The sequence below is a fragment of the Papilio machaon genome, chromosome 10 (genome assembly GCF_912999745.1).
Source record: "Papilio machaon chromosome 10, ilPapMach1.1, whole genome shotgun sequence".
Classification (NCBI taxonomy): Eukaryota; Metazoa; Arthropoda; class Insecta; order Lepidoptera; family Papilionidae; genus Papilio; species Papilio machaon.
The window spans coordinates 3,948,436-3,968,965 of NC_059995.1; the positions used below are offsets into that span (position 1 = coordinate 3,948,436).

At 32.1% G+C, this 20,530-nt stretch overlaps 1 protein-coding gene across 2 annotated transcripts in view; it reads left to right on the forward strand.

Moving 5' to 3' along the window:
- The first annotated feature begins 992 nt into the window (after positions 1–992).
- The window catches only part of LOC106710152, a 125,364-nt gene continuing 105,826 nt past the window's right edge, over positions 993–20,530 (forward strand). For both annotated transcript variants that reach the window (XM_014502141.2, XM_014502143.2), the window contains exon 1: positions 993–1,326. The gene's annotated coding sequence lies outside the window, so the exon portion shown is untranslated. The remainder of the gene's footprint in view (positions 1,327–20,530) is intronic.

Here is a 20,530-nt window from a genome sequence, read left to right on the forward strand (position 1 = left end):
TAAACATGTTCTCTTCTCTTACATTCACTTCGAAAACACATTCAAATGTTTTAGCAGTGGAAATTCACAGCTAGAATATCACTGACCTATTTTTGCAACAGTCACGGGATTTCGAAAAAGGGTTTATGGTTTTCAATATTGGCGACGCTACAATAGAGCGTTCTTGTATCTTTTTCGTACGGATTAAATTTTTATCGAATGTGATATCTATAGTGGTAACTATAGATTGAAATTTCAATATACGTTAAAACGTGACCTATTTTTATGTTTTGTTACTTAGGAAACAGCCTCTAAAGCAACAAAAGTAACCCTCACCAAGAAGTATTATCCACTTTGACAGACTCGTATCCAATTTGTAGAGGTGTTGTGGGGCTTCGACCACAGCCTTCTAATTGATGCCGAACTAATACAAAAGCGTTTCTTGCATTATCTAGAATACGAGAATGTGATGCAAAAACTCTATGGTATATTGCGACACGTCTCGTTGCGGGGAATCCAATCATCCAAATGCTTTATTATTGTTGTCCCGGCTCTATTGAGTTCCAATAAAAATAACGTAATTCACCGTCCCAATAGAACGGTCTTATAGGTTTAGTTTAGAAAGTTGGCATCTTGTCCATAGCGGTTATTTCGAGTTCCCTACATAGGCTACCGGGCGGCAGGTTGCACAAAAAGAAGGCTCTATTTATTGGATAAATGATTCGGGAAAAAGTGCTCTGCGATACACCGAGCGAAGAACTGGATTACTTTGGCCAGGCTCAAAAACAAATGTACTACGATTTACGTACCGTAAACTCGTTACGCGATACGAACGAGGCGAGTTCGGGAACCGTGTCCGGTAAACGAGTTTATACCTTAAGTTATCGTGATAGAGTTTATATTAGTTTGCAATTTGGATGGGTTAAGCGTAACGGAGGAGCGGCGAGAGAGAGGCGAGCTTATACGCTGACTATGGAGAGGGCCGTAGGTTTATTCGCAAGAAGTGTCGTTATCACAGTCGCTGCTCTGCGGCCGGGCGGCGTGCACGTTCGATGCTAGATTGCGTTCCTCTACTACAGGTTTCCCTTTCGGGCGAAGTTTCACCGCGTATTTAAAGTATTGAAAAAAAAATTCGATTCGCAACATTATGAACTCATAGCTAGTGAGTTCGATTGACTTGGATGTGATTTTTATGGATACAAAAACGTATGAAGTGACTAAGTGGGCCGATGATATTTGAAAGTGAAAACTTATAAACTTATCTGAACTTGTTTCGATATCAGCGCAGTTTTGATTCATAAAACTGTGTCTCGAGTATTGAAGTGCATGTTAATATTACGATAAACGGTAAGTGACTTAATAAATGCTTAAACATGAAAATAAATTATGAAGTTGAGTATTAACTTGCATTTCGGTTGGCGTTTTCGATTTTTTTAAGCAATAAAAAAATGTAGATTGGCTCTAAGTATGCAATAAATTGTTACAATAGGGGAGGATATAGCTCAAGTATTCATGAGTAAGAAAATAAAAAATGGTATATCATAAGGTCAGCACGGTTGCACCCTACTTTTGCATAGTTAATTCTAAAAGCATAAGAATTTTTTAAAACTATTTTTATCATGTATATCTAAAATATGTTTAAATCCCATAAGATTTTATATCCCTTTCAATATGACAAATGTCTATCTTTGACATTTGTTTATACCAATACGAACAAGATTAATTTATTGCTCAGATTTATTTAAAAAAACTACTGAAGTAATTTTCATTTTCTTTTCAGTAGTAGAAAGGTCTACTATCAGCAAGTTCCTTTTTGTCTTCTCGTTTGAATATTATGCGGGTTACTAGTCTGAAGCATGTAGGAAAAAAAATCTGGTATGTTTTCGTAATAAGAGCAATTAAGTAAAAGAAATAGTTTGAAATTGAATGCCTATTAAATAATAGACTATTTAAAAGTGGGTAGGAATATAATAGAGTTGTTCATTGAGAATGGATTGTAACATAATATATTTTTAAGTCAATTACTTAAGTGTAAAATGGTGCACTACACAATATTAGTCATCGTAAATAGGTTTAAATGCAAAACTGCAGTTGCAAGGTATCTTACAACACATTAACCCAGATAATAGTAGTGTGTGGCCATTTATTTTATGATTCTGTTAAAATATTGCTTTTAAAAAAGTTAAGTCATGACATGCGAAATAAACTGTGCAATCATATTGATAGTATTGAAATGGAATCATGATAATGAAAGGGTTCCAATTTGAATAACGTCTAATGGATTTTCTTTCGTTCTTTCTTTTATACAACTTAATGCCAATATTAAATTAGTCTTAATCTATATATATATAAAAGAAAGTCGTGTTAGTTACACTTTTTATAACTCAAGAACGGCTGAATCGATTTGACTGAAAATTGGTGGGCAAGTAGCTTAGAACCAGGAAACGGACATAGGATAATTTTTACCCCGTTTTCTATTTTTTATTCCGCGCGGACGGAGTCGCGGGCGACAGCTAGTATATGGATAATTCAGTTTCGATTTCTGAATTTTTTCTATCTTATTGCTTAGTCTTACAACATATTAACATTCGATATTAACAGTGATGTCTTCGTGATTTGGATTTTTAATAAACAATTATATTTTCGGGGTTTAAAATAATATTACTAAATTATGTCAAAATTGTAGTTATATTTTCAATTAAATTCGGTTCAGCAGTACAATTTAAAAATACTTTTAACAATTTCACTCGTTATCGAAATGTATTTCCGGAGAAAACGTGTTAATACCTTTATGACATAACTGTTAAGTTTCTTGGAATACAAAAGATCATTACGATGTATGTGTTATCTTAAAATTATCATTCTGGTGTTAAATTGACTCTTCTTAAAGAAAAATCTATTTTGTGAAAGTAGTTTTTGCTTAACAATAACTTTCTAAAACATTAAACAACTATTTTAAAGTAAAATGTCAAAGGTCAATGTAAACAAATGACAGCCTATTTTATTCGTTGTAGAATCTTTTCCTCTGAGTAAAGTATGAATTTGATTATGTACCTAACCTTTGTTTAAAGAAGCAAAATCCAATTTAGTGAATAGGGACACGAGAAATGATTTATCTACACTACAAAAAGGACACATTCTCTTGTCAACCGTCGTCATGGGAAATTTAAAAAAAAAGCTATTGGAATGATCCTTGTTCCAAAAACGTCTTTTACTCAATTTACTCTGTTATTGGATTATAAAAAACCTATTGGCATTTTATAGGATACATAATTAAATTCTAATAACGTTCGGCGAACACGAAAGCTTTCTCATCTGCATAGGCCGAGTGATCAATTTATATTTATTGTTGTATGAATATTAATGAAAATTTTACACAATATTGTAACAATTTTTATTTTGAGATCTTTATAGTGAGTTCGAGACGTTTATATTTATTTTTATAAATCCTTAGGAAATTTCTTGGTTCAAAGTATCTAAATGAAACAAAAATAAATCAAGGTCATATTTCGCAAGATATTAACAAAATTTACTTTTATCATTTTAGTATTTGCACACACACTGTTTCCAAGAAAAACTTTGTAAACCTCTGACAACTAAATCAATCACAATATTCTACAATAATGTTGTATAATAATTTGAATAAAGTTTTTGTTAGTAGACATTACTGTTTCAATTTATCAATTATTCGTAATTTTTTTCACCATTTGGGAATCAAAATAAATTACAATTTTAAGCGAAGAAGAAACATCCAATTTTTAAATTCCCCGTTCACAGGGCAATTTAGTGGCAGAGGCTATTTTCGAGGAACCTTTCCGCCCTAAGTTTTCTCCTCACTTCCCCCAATACATCGTGACTTGGCTAGCGAAATAGATGAGATTAATGACAGGGGCGGGACGTCTTAATAATGACTCTATTTACACAGTCAACATTGAGAACTATTTAACATATACATTTTGATATGAACAAAGATATATGTTTTAGTAAACCAACTCAAACTCAACATTATGCATCTTGTTCTTTGTATAAAAACCTTTATAAAATATCATATAATATTATTTTTTCTGAATATGAGATAACCTTTAATTAGCGATCAAATTCAAATAGAATTTTTCCAATTCGATATTTTGGATATTTACCGTACAAATGCACTATTACTTTATTTATTTTAGCGTTGATAAAAGAATCCATAGTGATGTAACAGATTTTAACTTTAATCCGATTGTGGTAGTTTTTTGTAACAAGATCACATCAAAATGTTATCATTATTGTTGAGAAACACAACACAGAAAGTGTTTAATGATTTCCATTTGTTATAACAGGGCAAACGGTGTAACTGAGGACCACTTTTATCAACGTCGGACTGTTAACGGATTCGACTGTTCCGATTTAGAGGCAAATACATAACTCTCGGCTGACCCTTTGCCTACGAAATTCGCCTTTATCTATATGTAAAGGTTAAAGTCAGACTATCGCGGCAGATAAACGACTGTAAAATTAGCACTATTCATCAGTCTAGAAAACTTTAAGCGAATTTCATTTCAAGACGTTTAAGAATAGATGTCTTTTATAGCAATTAGCAGAATAGAAAAAAGTGAACTTGCAGATATTTTTTTGATTTGGTCTTTCTTTATTGCTTTCACGTTCTTTAACCAACTCTAAGAGCCTGATTTTTTACCTTTTTTAATACCAAGATACGAGTATCTAGATATTAGTCACACTAGTAGAGTCAACTTAAGTGGTCTAAGTACCGAAATAAGTGAACCGTGGCTTGAGTAAACGTTATAAAATTACTTCATTTTTGCTATAATTAAACATTCGTTACAACTTCATAAAAATTACATAACGTAACGTAATACACCAGCTATGGTGACCTAGTCTAGACTTTTCAGTCACGTCCAACTATAGGTAATATTGCGTGCACTCTCAATTTTTACGCCACAACAACCGATTTCTGATTAATAACTACCTGCAACAGAGTTTACGAAACACTATTTGTAATACGAAGTCAAATGGATGAAATCTTAATTGCATAGTTGTATGAAACTTAGCTCGTAAACATTAGCTACAGATATTACTTGTGAAAAAATCTTTGATACAATAAATATGGATATTTGAAACTATGCAATAATAGTGTAGAGATATTCCAATTTAATGTAGATTCATATTACAGCAACGCTTTTGCAACCATTTATTTTATTGGAAAGATTGCAGCGACGAAGAAGACAACTTACACCCTCTATGTTAATAAAATTAAAAACAAACTTACTTCAGGATATTGATTTGAAGGTGTTACTTTTATAATTAATACCAACGAGTAATTGAATAACTTTAATTCGAAAAGTTTACAAGTTACATTTTATAAAAATCACTTTATTTAACTTAAACGGTTCGTAACTCTGAGGAAATGTGAACTGAAATATCCGACTAAAAAAGCGAGAGAATTTAATGCGCACTAAATGAAACTGTAGCAGGTGTCGTAAATTACGCCACTGTAAAACTACGAAAACGGGATTTATTGATATTGCCTGGATAATGTTGTTTACGTTAGAATAAACATGTTGCTAGATTTAACGCAATTTAAAGGTTGTAAACTGTAGAAGTTTATTACTGAAATAGCATTTGAAATACATATATTTAAAAATTAAAAAATAAACCAATAGACCTTTTCTATATGTACTAGAGAAAAAGAGGTTTTATCTTGATGTACAATCATGATATTAAATTTGACACGTTATTAAGATCTGATAAGGTACAGTCGTGATCAACATGTATTGTTTTCTTGATTGTGTTCTGTGATTGTTTTCTTGATTACTGTTGATTAGAGTTTTTTGCGCGTGTGGTATGTGTGCTAGGCCAGTTGGAGATGTCTCGTACATCGTTGTTACTGAGATTGAACCGTTAGTACACGCGTCGGTATTCGAAATATACCGTTATACTCGTAGATACGCCCGATCAATGCTGGTCACTCATCTGTTTTTGAAATTATTAAAAATATCGCCAAAATAAGCTAAGATTTTATAAAAATTGTCTGAAAGGTGTACCTTGTGGGTAAAAATAACTGTGTATACTAATTTTATTATTGTAGAGCAAATACATAAACTGTTATTCCTATCTCTGTTTTTCTAAAGAGAATGAAAAGAACGAAATGTTTTACAAAACGTATTGTAGGCAGTTAAAACTCACGTTTGTATGTATATAGCTACACTATATATATACGAGAGATATTTTGGCTCAAAAATTAAAACGTAATATAAAATAAAATAAAAAGTAGAAACTAGTAGAAGAATGGAAGCACATATTGTTGAGATAGTTATTAGAAAATGAACTTGTTGAGACGTTTAATACAAAGCGTGAAGTTGGTAAATAGCAAATTACGAGGATGCACAAATTCAATAAGTTGCGCTAATACGAAGTGCGCGAGCGTCGCGTCGGCAGCTGCTGATGGCACTTTGTTGTTTTATTTCTTTTACTTTGGCGCAGAGTATATTGTATGCCAACGTACTAAACGGCTAGTAGCCTTGTTTCATTGTCTGCTTATAAAGTGTTCATATCGCCGGCTGTCAATTGTTATTTTTCTAATTAAGTAATTTGAAAAAGATTATCTAGCAAAATTTCATTAATATTTATGAACTTTGCGAGATATTTTTTTACAGTCTTATTGAAACGAATATTGTATCATAATTTAGAAACGTAAATGAATACAAATCTTAAACTGTGGTTTTGTTTAAAAATGACGACTAATTTTTTATTAGAGTTGGTTTATGTATAAAATTTAAAAACTTCTTAAGTAAGTTATGTAAATAATAATAATGTTAACACAACATGAAGTATAAAAAATGACCTTGACGTTCACTTAAAGAATTCGGTCAAATATAGACTCTCGAATTATCCTCACGCCGACAAACTGGTTTGTTAACAACGTGACTTGCATAATTATTATAATTGTTCACAAAAAATAGCAGGTTGCAACACATATGTATAAATAAAACAAAATAGAAACAATAATTCGAGGAAGGCTTTTAAATAACATTAACTTTACAAGCTCCCGTTTCATGCTTTATATTTCGTCTATAATACTGGCAATTAACAAAATAATCATTGTTCTTATAGTCTATGTTCTTCAATGTTTAAGTGAATCTTTTCAAGAGAGAGTACACTTGTTTGACCTAATCTGACCTCCACCTGAGCTTGAAACGTTAACATCTTCCAGCGTTCTTTTTATCTTTAAATCGACAAAACGTAATCTCCTTTTTTCAAATTTCACCTTTTTTCCCCTTCTTAACTCACACTTCATACCTCAAATGTGGTCCACGAGACACTTTGCATATTTTTCTGAATGCGTTCTTTTATTTTTGCGACATAATCATGCCGTCCTCGCGAGCCTCCTGACATATTCAAGTCGTGCTCTCACACAAGGTTGAACACGAATTTCGAATGAGCAGTTTCATCCTTACCTACTGACAGTTTTTCCTTATACGAATATATGAAATATCGAGAATCAACCAACGTTTATCATATTAAATGTAAATGTAAATGCAATGAAAGAAAGAAAGAAAGAAGAAAGAAAAAAAAATACTTATAAAATATACAATCAAAAAAGTGCCAAAAAGTGGCAAAAGGGAGCCAGCTCAACGAAGCAGGGACAAGCAGGGACAGGGTTTTCAGCTGCCTTTTTTTTGTTTTGTTTCTTTTTGTTTGGCCTTATAAATGTGAAATATAAGGCATCGGATTGTTTTCATTTTTTTTTTTACAAAAGTGTGTTGTGTACAAAGTTGAGTAAGTTAGAAGTAACAAAGATTGATTATGTTTTTTTAAACTAAACTTTAAAAATGGAACTCTAAAAATTTTTGTACATGGATGTATATCGAAAGGTATTGAAGTATTATTTACATATATTTTGAGTTAATGTATTTTAAATTAAAATCGAATGTTAGACACTTCTACAATATCAAGCTAATACATAATCCCAAGCATATATTTAGAACAACTTAATTAAAGGATTATATGTACTGAGCTTTCGTGTGAATGGGTTTGTTTCCGTAAAAGCTTTGAAATGTTGTTTACTGAGGAAGTAGAAACAAAGTATCGTACATTTTATATGCCAAGGATTGAAACAAAATAATAATTTTAATTCAAAATAGAAAAGCTACTAAAAATTTAAGTTTTTACTTTTTTAGTGATTTTTGACAGGTCAGTGTTATTGATGTACGTACGTACGTACATTAATATTTGAAATGCACAGTAAATTTGGCCTTGATTAAATTTATTATATTTTTATGATTCTCATAAAAAAAAAATTGATAAATTAAAGTTTACTTGAACACAAAACAAGACTGGCTAGTACAAAAACATTGTGTGTTATGCAAATCGCTCAGTAATCCGGTCCGTACGGACAGAAGAATTACAAACAATATGCAAATATCCGACTTATACTTGACTTAATGATCCTCGGCGAACTCATCACTATTTCGAGTACAGGTCACGGCCACTCTTTGTAATATCTCTATAGTATAATAAATGATTGACGTATGAATAAGCTACAATTTGTGAATTGTCGAAGTATTTTTTAAGTTTTATTATGTTGCAGTAAAATATGTTACTATATTTTGTATCTTAAATGCAAGTTAAAGTTTAAGTTACATTTTAACAAAATGGAAAATTACAAAATACACAACATTAGCAGATTATTTTACCTATGTATGCTGTGACCATTTCAAAAAAATCTGGAAGCTTGTACTAGGAAATTATGGTTCATTACAATAGTCTTATGGCGAGATTTTAACTGGCAGTATGAGTATTGTAACCGAATGCTTACTGCAATGTATAAATTAACATCGTGGCAAAATACACATTTTGTAAATAATCCATAAAATTCTAAATTAGTGAAATCAAAGTTCGAATCCCACTCGCCATAATGTTTTTTTTTACATTACAAAATAATTTTTTCGATATTTTCATCATACAATGAGAATTTGTCATATAAAACAGATTTTATTTTGTTCAAATTAACAAAAAATCATTGTTTTTAAATGCATCCCGTAGGTGGCGTTCCTTTTATGTTGTGTTTAGGTTATTATCAAAGTGAATAATTTATTGTAACATGATAAATGCTATTGTCTCAACATAGTGCTTTCTAGTTTGACCGTTGCGTTGTGATCAATGGATTTGATACTTAAATGACATTATGTAATGAGAAAGTTGCAGTTTATAATTTTAAACCATCTACATACATTTTCTCTACTCTACACAACTTTCACTTGAACTATTTGAAGTCTAGACTTGATATGAAATCCTAATGAATGATTTTAACAAATAGATATTGTTAATTTTATACTTAACTAGCTTTTACCCGCGACTCCGTCCGCGCGGAATAAAAAATAGAAAACGGGGTAAAAATTATCCTATGTCCGTTTCCTGGTTCTAAGCTACCTGCCCACCAATTTTCAGTCAAATCGATTCAACCGTTCTTGAGTTATAAATAGTGTAACTAACACGACTTTCTTTTATATATATAGATTTAATTTGAAATCATTTACAGAGGTATTTAATTAATAGCTGAAGTTGAGAAAATTAACTTTTCATATTTAATTTTGTTTATTTCTTCTAAAAAACTTTGCAAATCTTCACTTGTTTGTGGAAGAACCAGAAGACGAGTTTAAATAAAAAAAAAATCACAAATAAAATAAGGATATATAGTCTTGTATTTTGTTCATCATTAGTTTACGATATTGTTTATATAACACCAGGTTTAATTGTATATTTCTTCATACACTGACTGCTACTGTGACTGTGTTGATTCATTCATAGTGTAAGGGAGTTGACAAAATAAAATATAACCCGCGATCCCTTCTTCGAAACTGATGCAATTATGCGAGGGTGTGAAGTATTAGCTCCTACTCTTTTATTATGAAAACGGTAGATCAATCTAATTTAACATACGCTTTCACTGTGGGTAGGGTAAATGTATTGTTTTTTTTTTTTGTAATATTTTATAGGTCATTTTTGTTTATGGTTTTTACGTTGCTAGGTTTTTTGATAACAGATTACAAAAATGCTACTGGCAACTTATTAATGTAGTAGTAGACCACACTAGTAACTAAAAAAAAACTTGAGAGGTGTCAAGGGACACCCGGATGGAACGAAGTTCCTTTCGATTAATTAGTGAAGGAACCAATGTTTATTCTATGAATAAAAAACTTAAGTCTTCACAAGAAGTACATTTTATTTCTATGAATTTTCGTTATATATTGTCACGTCGTTTCCATGGTTACTATAGCAAAAAGTGTCGTGACAACTTTTCGTAAGAATTTTTTCCGTCTAGCCCCCTTTCACAACGCGCGATAAGGAACTTCGTTCCAATAAATTTTTCTAATGTTCTTTGTATAAACTTAAGTTATAATTTAAATAATTCAATACAATCATGAATGCATCATTCAGTATTCCCCTTTATCATCTAACATTTAACTAAATCATAGTTCTTTGAGTTGAATAGAATTGGTTTCGCTGTTTCTTATTGCTGTTCTAACGGTATGCTGTAAAGCAAAAGTGTCCACTGCGGTTACTATGACACTTGTCTCCGGTCGCTTGCCTTTCACTTGCATTTATGGGCCGTGGGCCTGTTCTGTACTTAACTTTAAACAGGTGTTTCTAAATTCCTTAAAAAGCTTAAAGAAAACTGCACTCTAAACAAACGAGTTAAAGATTTGTTTCGCATAACATTGATTTGGAATTCAATAATAATAAATAACAAATAAGCTACTAAAAGTCGATTAATATTGGTATTAAAATTAACAAAACGCAATGTAACTAGTAATTTTTGTAAACTATTAGTTGTAATTTGTAGTTAATTACGAACAAAATAATCTACCGCATCTAATATTGTTCACAAACATAAATTACAAACGGTACCCGACTGGTCGTTGCTGGTCGAATTTGTAAAGTGCTTCATTACCGATAGGTAGGATATCTGCACTAATTTATGTTCCAAATCGACACGATCTAAAATCGCTGGGAGCTCACTAATTCGCGGTCATTAATGGAATTTCCGCATCAGAGCGCGCGCCGTCCGAATTGACCCTATGAAACTGCAAAGGTTGAATAGTCCAGTCCATCCTTTAACCCTTAGCCTATGTAAGTCTTTAGAGCTTTTCTTTTGCAATTCCTCTTCATTAAAATGTCTATTTAAACGAGTTTTGTATGTGTTGTTTTTAAGGTATTATGAACTTTTGAATTGATGTTTTACTTTTATTCCATTTTGTGCGGAATGTTTTAAAGAAAACGTGTATTTTGATAGACTTCTTCATGTAATTTAGAAATTGGATCATAACCAAATCACTTTTGTTTTTTTATTCTATTTTCGTGAAAGATTATACTTCTGATTTCTGAAGGAAATAAACAGGAAAAATTCACTGACTTTCTGATCTGTATTCGTGGAAAGTTGTAATCCATACTATTTATGTATTTCCTTTTGAGGTTATGATTAATATAGTCTAGCTTTAGTTTATATTACCGCAAATAAATGCGTTTGTCTTTTGATTTGCTGAAGCGCTAATTTTTCATTTTGTTACAGAACTTATTGAAAAGATATATGTACTTAAGCCTATAAAAAGTCTGTAGAAATCGAAAAAATCAAGGTATGGTCATTGAATAATGTTAAATAATCAGGAATATTTTATGTAAATTCTTATTTTGTTTGCCATTTTCTGTATACAGTAATACGTTTTTTAAATTGTTGCATTTCTTTATTATTAGACTAGCTTTTACCCGCGACTCCGTCCGCGCGGAATAAAAAATAGAAAACGGGGTAAAAACTATCCTATGTCCGTTTCCTAGTTCTAAGCTACCTGCCCACCAATTTTCAGTCAAATCGATTCAGCCGTTCTTGAGTTATAAATGGTGTAACTAACACAACTTTCTTTTATATATATAGATTATTTTATATTACGGTACAAAATGTCCTTAAATTCGAGCAGGGCGAATGGTTACTTGGCACTCATGGTTAATCGATTATACAAACATTGAGCTTCCCAATTTTGAACATAACTGCGGAACTCAAATAAAGATATTCGCATTGAAGCGGAAACAGTGCACCGAGCTCTTGGTTTGCTTGATTTTAATCAAAAGTTTCGATTGGACTGCCAGCTATCCGATTGAGTGCAGTCACCGCGTGTGGAACATCGGACCGATCAAATCGTACGGCTTGATCGGACTTTAATGGATACCATGAAATCTATGTGTTTGATAGGATTTGTATTTGCAGTTTAATAATTATCGAAATGTTTTCTTCCTGTCAGCACATTTACGTCCCTATCGAAGTGCCCGACAATAACCTAAGTTCAGGGCATTAGTTTTCACGCACGCCGCTGCTAACATTGGTAGACGCCAGGAACAACTACATCTGTTGCATGAATGGGCCGGCACGACCGGTGAAATATCACGACCACACAAAAGACAGGCGTCAAGTGGAAGCAATTCCGAGTTTCGCTTGATGAGTGTGGTGCCGGAGGCCTAACGTTAGTCCTCTTTCCCTTGCCACCCTTTTCTTATAAGGAAAGGAGAATTTGATTTGACGGAGTTGGAGAGTGTATGCATAGAAAGGGGAAAGATTCTCATTTTGTACGTCCCCTTCTCCGTTAATTAGAGGTAGGCAAAGCATCTGAAATTGCGGATGTTTATAGGCAGCGGTCGCTTCGATATTTCGACGAATATAGGTGGCAATCGAACGAGCTCCCGCTCCTTATGATATTAAAAATAAACGTCTCTGAATTTCTTCTTAGAAATGTGCAGTTTGCCTTTACCGCAAGAACTTCGGATAATGGTACATAATATGAAATTCGAAAATCGAAAAAAAGACCTTCATAGATGGCGGGGAACGATCCCAGACCTGGCTACTTATAAGTCTAGTGATTAACCACTGCACCAATGACGCTCTCGAAAGTTTCCTTACGGTTAACTAAAACAGCTTTCCATACACCCGTTTATATACGTAACTTGGTACAAGTTGTCATGACTAGGTTCCGGGAAAGCCGGAACGGTACCAGCTTTTACCTACACGTCAGGGAACTTCAATTATATAAGTAATTTCCTATTCCTTGATAAATGTTTCTATTTTCATAAATATAAAGAATTCCAGTAGAAAAGCCATTCATTCAAAAGTGTTAATAAATATTAGTGTAATCAAAGTTACATATTAACAATTGATTAAGGTGTATTCTTTAACGAGCTGTCGCTCGTCACTCCGTCCGCGCGGAATTAAAAAATAATAGTAATAATAGTAACCTATGTTTGTTCCAGACTTTATTCTACATCTCTGCCAAATTTCATCAATTTATAATATTAATAAGATCTGTCGCGTAGTTACTAATTATAAATGTATAATTGTATACTAAAATTAATCCTAATAATTAATAATAAAAGTAATAATACTAACTGTATGTACCTTTAAATGAATAAATTAGTAGATATATGCAACAAATTAAGTAAAATAAAAAAGAAATAAAATTGTTCCCTAAGTGGAGTTGGTCTCCCAAATTAAGCACCTGAATAAATTGTGTGATAATCCGCAGCAGTCTTTTAATGCGTTATTTTACTGAGCCGTCTGCGAAGGGAGGAATAAGCGATGAGATAATGATTACTCTTATTTCATTACTTCTCCTTCATCCTAGTAATTGAGAAAATTGGGCCGAAGTGTGATCGGAGGCTATGGGGAGGTATACAACGGATCCTATTAGATATCTCTTAATCGTATTTAATGCGTTTATCACCTGAGGGTGGTCAATGGACCGTGCCCAACATAATTAGTTCTAAATTCACGCTTCCTTTAATGGATTCAACTTTCTATTGAAAAATTGAAACCAGTTCAAGCGACTGGGTCTTGGATGGAATTTTGTGTGGATTTTTTTTCTTCACAAAAACATTTTTCTACCGAAAAGTTATTTGAAGTAGAAACACTTTGGGTACATATATTTTAATATTTTTAAGTGATTTTGCCTATAAAAAGTTTTTTTTTAAATGGTTCTCCACGTGGATGAAGTTGCAAGCGTTAGGTAGTTTTAGATTTTAAATCTTTAGGTTATTCGTAAGTATATAAAGAAAAATGACCCAGCCAGTTACCGTCGACGGATTTAATTTATATTTTCCACTTTTTCCGAGGCCACGAGCAGAGCGTTCATAATGGACAAAACATTAGCTCGGGTCTACTTTGGCAGAAAGCTTTCAGAGCTTTTCGACTCATCTTGTGTTAATATTTCCATTGAATAAGTACTCATTGATGCAATGTGCCCGTAAATGGGAATGAACATTTTTGAGGCTTTGTTATTTACCTCCTTGAATAATGACTATGAATAGAAATTTGTTTATTATTCCTTTTTTTAATCTATAAATACCACTTTAGATTCGAATTTCAAAACTGAACTTTTGAATTGGTTAATTAGGAACTTATGTGAGATCATCCGGTGATGGCGCCGACTAGTTTCGGACCACCGTCGGGGGTTCATCTTTAGGGCGTCTTTGTTTATTTTGAGTTCTTCGCGGTCGCGTCACGTCTCGCACTGGTAATTGCCGTCACCGGACGATCATACGTGAGTTAAGCTGTTCCTAATTAATTAATTGTCGTGACTTATTCAGTGCTAATATTCAAAGTTGAAGTTATTGAAGTCGAAAATGTAAAGAGTGAATTCTATTGTCATGCACATTCACTATTTATTAATGCATGATAAAATTGATAAACATTAATAATGTTAAAGAAACAGCGTAACGCTAAATCCACTTTGACATAGCTCGGTCTTTAAGCGTCCCGAAACGAGCAAACTTCGGCTTACGACATCATTAATTAAGCAGAATTTTGAATAAGCCTATAAATTCATATTTTATTCGAATTTCAAAATAAATTTTATAACGGGAATTAAGAGAATTTATGAGCTCGCTTTAAATACAAAGCGGGTGTTGAAGCAGTGAAAGCGCTTTTGAGAGTGAAAATCAGCAAAAATGCAACGTGTCCACTTTCCTACGCGCCGCGATTATGGTCACATCTGGCTCACTGGTTTCGGAACGACACTGATATACATACATATATGTATTTATTTATGTATCACTACGAGCTCGCGCATGTTTGTAAATAACTTTCACTGCATTACTGAATGAGATAATGTTACACAAACCTGTTTACTACCGATAACAACAAGGTTGAACTTAGACTATATCTTTCGATAGCATTAAAGTCAAGAAATCAGCATCTTGTGCTATATTTCAATTCCAATTAAAGGTAACTTTCCAGTAGGATTTAACTTTCCATTTTCCTGTTTAATCTAGAAGGATAATTATGTTTTTGCCAAGATAATATGAACAATTTTAAAATTATGTCATGTCATGACATCATGTCAAGTACATTGAAATTTTATTCATTGTGTTGTTACTTACTGTCCTTTATCCTATTAAGAAATAAAGGTGTTTTTTGTTTATTTAAGTAACTAGTTCCGTAATAGATTTATCATGTTATACGTAATCATACTTACACCAAAATAATTGACTCTTACTCGTGGTAATATTATACTCGTTCTTCGATAAGAATTGTACTGGTTGCGATATATTTTTTTGCATTTATAAAGGGCATTATGTAGGCCTTGGTAACCGAGGTATTGCGGCTGAAGTGAACCGCAACAAGGTGTTGACACCTGCCTCGAAAGTGCACGCTCTACACGCGATATGGCCCCAGCAACCAACATAACCTAAATATTTATACTAGATCTGTATAAATTATTTGTGGAGTAGCTATTTATAGATTATTTTATATCTTTCTTTTGTTTTCTTTAAAAATTATTTGCGGTATAAATAAGTAGGTTTAGATAATTCTACTGTCTGTTTCATTCCGTTCATAAGATCTTATAAGCAAAATTATTTGCAAGTGTTAAAGTAAATAAATAGCTAGAGTCATAATAATAAGGATGGTACAATATTAAAAAGGGTATTCTATAGGTTTTTATTACTATCTCTATTTATAAGTAGAATACGTAGGCAAACAGTGACTCACAAAAAAAAAAAACTTTTTATATCACTGGCCGCGACGACAAAGAATTGATTCCATTTCGTAAACTTATAAACATGTACGATCGGTATCAATTACTTACGTAAAACGAGTCGACAAAGACGAGTAAACATTGATACAAGTCAATATGACAATATTACTGGAAACAATATCGTGTAAGTGTAATAACTGATCGTAACTTCGGTGAAGTCGATCTGTACCTGTCTCGAATAACAAAACTTTGCCTTGTTACTGTTATTGATAGAAGTTTTGATACCTACTATAATATTGTGGAGTAACTGGTAAAGTGGAAACAACACAAATATTAACTAACGTACCTAGTAATTTATAGCTTCGGATAGATAAATTGATGTAATTCGAAATCATAAGTTACAATGCAACATGAAAAGAAAAAAACTTGAGAGTTGTCAAGGGACACCCGGATGGAACGAAGTTCCTTTCAATTAATTAGTGAAGGAACCAATGTTTATTCTATGAATAAAAAACTTAAGTCTTCACAAGAAGTACATTTTATTTCTATGAATTTTCGTTATATATTGTCACGTCGTTGCCATGGTGAAGTAGCGCTCATTCGTCTATAGCAAAAAGTGTCGTGACAACTTTTCGTAAGAATGTTTTCCGTCTAGCCCCCTTTCACAACGCGCGATAAGGAACTTCGTTCCAATAAAAGAAACTAAGACAGAACTGAGATCAATTTTGTTGGGAAATTTTCACAGTTGCAAGATAATATTAGATAGAAGATATAGATTTTTACAAAATGTCGATGTAAAAAATCGTACAAGAACATCACAGACTCCACTTTAGCATGTCTCATATGTCCATGCAAGTAACGTGCTAGACTTAATAAGCGATTCAAGATGTCACTTTCAAGGCACTTTCCAGCTTACATACACTGTACTCGTATAAACGACACGCCGTCAAACAAAAGAAAGTTGCTAAGAACGAGTGTGACATGACAACTTCCGTAGTAGATTGTGATCAGTGTAGTCAAGCTGAGGCGGAGAACAAATTGACGTTATTTTGTTTTAATTTTAATCTTTTAATCGATATTACTAACTCTCAAATAGATGGTGTCTTATTATTTTGCGTGTAGCAAATATTGACTGTAATCTTTATAAGACGGTTCTTCTATTGCATGGTGTTATTATTGTTAAACTGTAGTTATAGTTACATATTGCTATATTGTTTAATATTGTTCATGTGAAATTATGACGTACATGTACGTTATTAGGGATTATAGATTTCTGCTGACAAGATAATAAAACTACATATTTATGTATGTATATAATAGTGAGTATATTGTAATTATAATGTACATTATAGTACTGGGTTAGACCATTGATAATTGGATACATTTCTACAACATCCTGTTGATTGTTATGTAAATAGTACTTACAGATTGTAATAGATTGCGATGGAATATTTTTTTTTTTAATATGTCTAATAAGTGAGTGAATTATATATGACGGTGGATTTTGATATCTTTATATTATACTAGCTGTCGCCCGCGAATCCGTCCGCACGCAATTAAAAAAAAACTAAATGGGGGGGGGGGGGGTTATGAAAAATAGATGTTGGCCGATTCTCAGACCTACTGAATATGCTCACAAAATTTCATGAGAATCGGTCAAGCCGTTTCGGAGAAGTTCAAGTTCGAACCCCGTGACATGAGAATTTTGTATAATAGAAGATATTGTATTTTTCTAATGAATTATTATTTACATCGTTTATTTAATACATATTTTTTGTACGAAATTTTCTATCAGATACTCTGTCGGATATTTTTGAAATATTACGCACATTTATAAAGAAGCGTATCGTAAAACAAAAAAATGTTTTAGGATTAACGAGCATTGATTTATTTAAAGGGTTGATGGCATCAACAGTTAGAATTTGCTTGGAATGTTTTGTCAATTCACATTTATAATACTCCATAGATACAGAAAACCAGCATCCTGATTTTGTTTCACAGACGTGATGATGTTAGTTAAATTTGGTTTAAAAAATTGAATGTTTATGTTTTAATTAAAATTAATTAATCTTATAACTTATTTCGACAAACATAGATAGCATACAGATCTGGTTATAGAGCCTAATTCAGAAGGTTCGTTGTTCGCTTATTACTTGCCGTAATGTGCCCTTTAACTTTTATGGGCTAAAGTTGCGGAATGAGTACGACTGGAGTTTAGAGGGTACTGATATAGGGTACGAGTTTTATCAGGGCCTTGCTTTAAATTTGTATTAATTTTATTACTAACAGCTGTCAGAGGAAATTGTCTGTGGAAATTGTATAAAACGATTGTATTTTTTACAATATAAAAACCTTTCTACCTCATTCTCAATTACTTTTCAAGGAGCTTTGATACGTTTTTAGTTTGTAAGCCAAGCTAAAAAAGAAGGTTTTAAATTATTAAATTAAGAATACGTTGTCATTATGTTTTGTCTTTTTTATTCATTAACTGTATTCAGTAAAACTTTTATTCCAACCCGACTTTGATTTTAAGTTAGTTTACGTTGATCAATTAATTTATCAAATAACAAACACATTCGATGTTCCTTCATTTAAAATATGATATGCTACTATAATTACAAATTATTTTAAATCAAAAAACAACAAAATTAACTTAATTAACACATACATAAATAAATTACATAAAAAGTAATTAAAAGTAAAAAAAAAATGCTTTCAAATAATAATGTCATTTTTTATCTTTTCAGGTAAGTAACACAAGAAAAGAAAAAGTACAGACACCTAACAGAAAACAGAACCTAACAGAAGAACTAACTGTTTGAATAATAGATAACAGTTCTCTTGTCGGAATTCATGATAAAGAAAATAATGACAAAATTGAAGTTGTATAGATATGTGTTAAACTATAGTTTAACAAAATGGGCTAGTTTACATTTAATAAAATTGTACAAAAAGACTGGGTAGGTAATTTAAATTTTTGAGGTCAAAAGTAATTTAGAGAGCATTATCAAGTGTAATAGTGTTGTCGCAACTTATCCCATAAATCTCGAGCCCTTTGCACGTCATCGAATAATAGAGAGGGACCTTTTCTAACAATTACAAAGGAGTATATATTATACAGTAGGTGGGAAGTAGAAGTTGCCGCGAATAATTTCGCGATATTAACTTATCTAAGGTGCGTGAGGCCGTAAATATGCCGACTACCTCCATGGTTCTTTTCAAGCTGACACAGGATAAATGGAAGCGTCTCTACGCAGAAAGACAACGATTTATTTTCGCAAAACTGATTATGCTGCTTCTTGTTTAATTGTACACATTGTTCCTCAACTGATATAAATTAAAGTTAATTGTGGGTATAAATGTGGGGTTACACTGTCGAATCATTGCTATTAAATCATATAGTTATATCGCTTATTTTCTTTTAAAAATTGGAGATATAAAAATGTTTAATTCAAGTACTTCGGTAGTGTGAATTATAAAATAATTTTGAACTACATATCTAGCTAGTTTTCCTTCAAAATAAAATTGCAAAACTTTAATTTTCCACACGTTATCATGCTAAAATATGTAAATTGAATTCGTAACATTTAGGAAGAATGACGTAGTGTGACTGTATTTAAAGGAATTGTATGATGGAAAATAACATTAAGTGAAATAAAACTGGTTACCGTGACATTGAAGCAAGGGCAAACACATAAGAGTAAATTTTATGTGAGGCTGTATGAGGCTCTATGTCCCTCCATGACCAATTCATTCGTCGGCGAACCGTAAGCCTGTTAGTGGATAAAACGCTAGGAAATAAGAAGGCTGGCTTCTTTGAAAGGAAAATTTTATATCGCAAGGAACGTTCGTTTTCGTTTTGTCTCCGCAACCAGAAATAAGCGTTGAATTATCACGTGTAACTGTTCGTCCGTGATTTTGTTTGCGTTTTAAAATATACAGTTTTGTTCTAATAAGTTTCGAAAGTATATACGTAGTAGTTTTTAAAAAAATTACAATACCTTTTCTTCGTCATCTTTTTGTTAAAAGGATATTTGATGTTTCAAACGTATATCTAATTAAAAGTGTAATATTTTGCATTTCTCTCCGTATTAAGCCATGTTATTTTCAGTAATCATTTTTTATTGTTTTTATTTTTAGAGAGAATTAAAGACATGTTTCCATGTACGTTTATCTATCTGGTACCTCTTTCATATAGATGTGATAACGCAATACGGTATTGTGTACTAACTACCCCGGCCAACATAAACTTATCCAATTACTTACAATTTATGCGTACAGTACTGTTACATTTGTCCACGCGTACAGAACGCACGCTCACTTAATCTCCTCCAAAATGTGTTTGTGTCTGTCCTTGTTTACGAAAGAATTAAGCTATTTAGTTAAACAACCTAATGTTAATGCTATAAATATTTGCTTTATTTACTTTAAAAACAATTACTGTTTTAAATGAAGAACTTCAGTTTATTTACAATAATTAGAATAAAATGTTTTTTATATTCATCTAAGAGTATTACTACAATTAAGCAAATCTA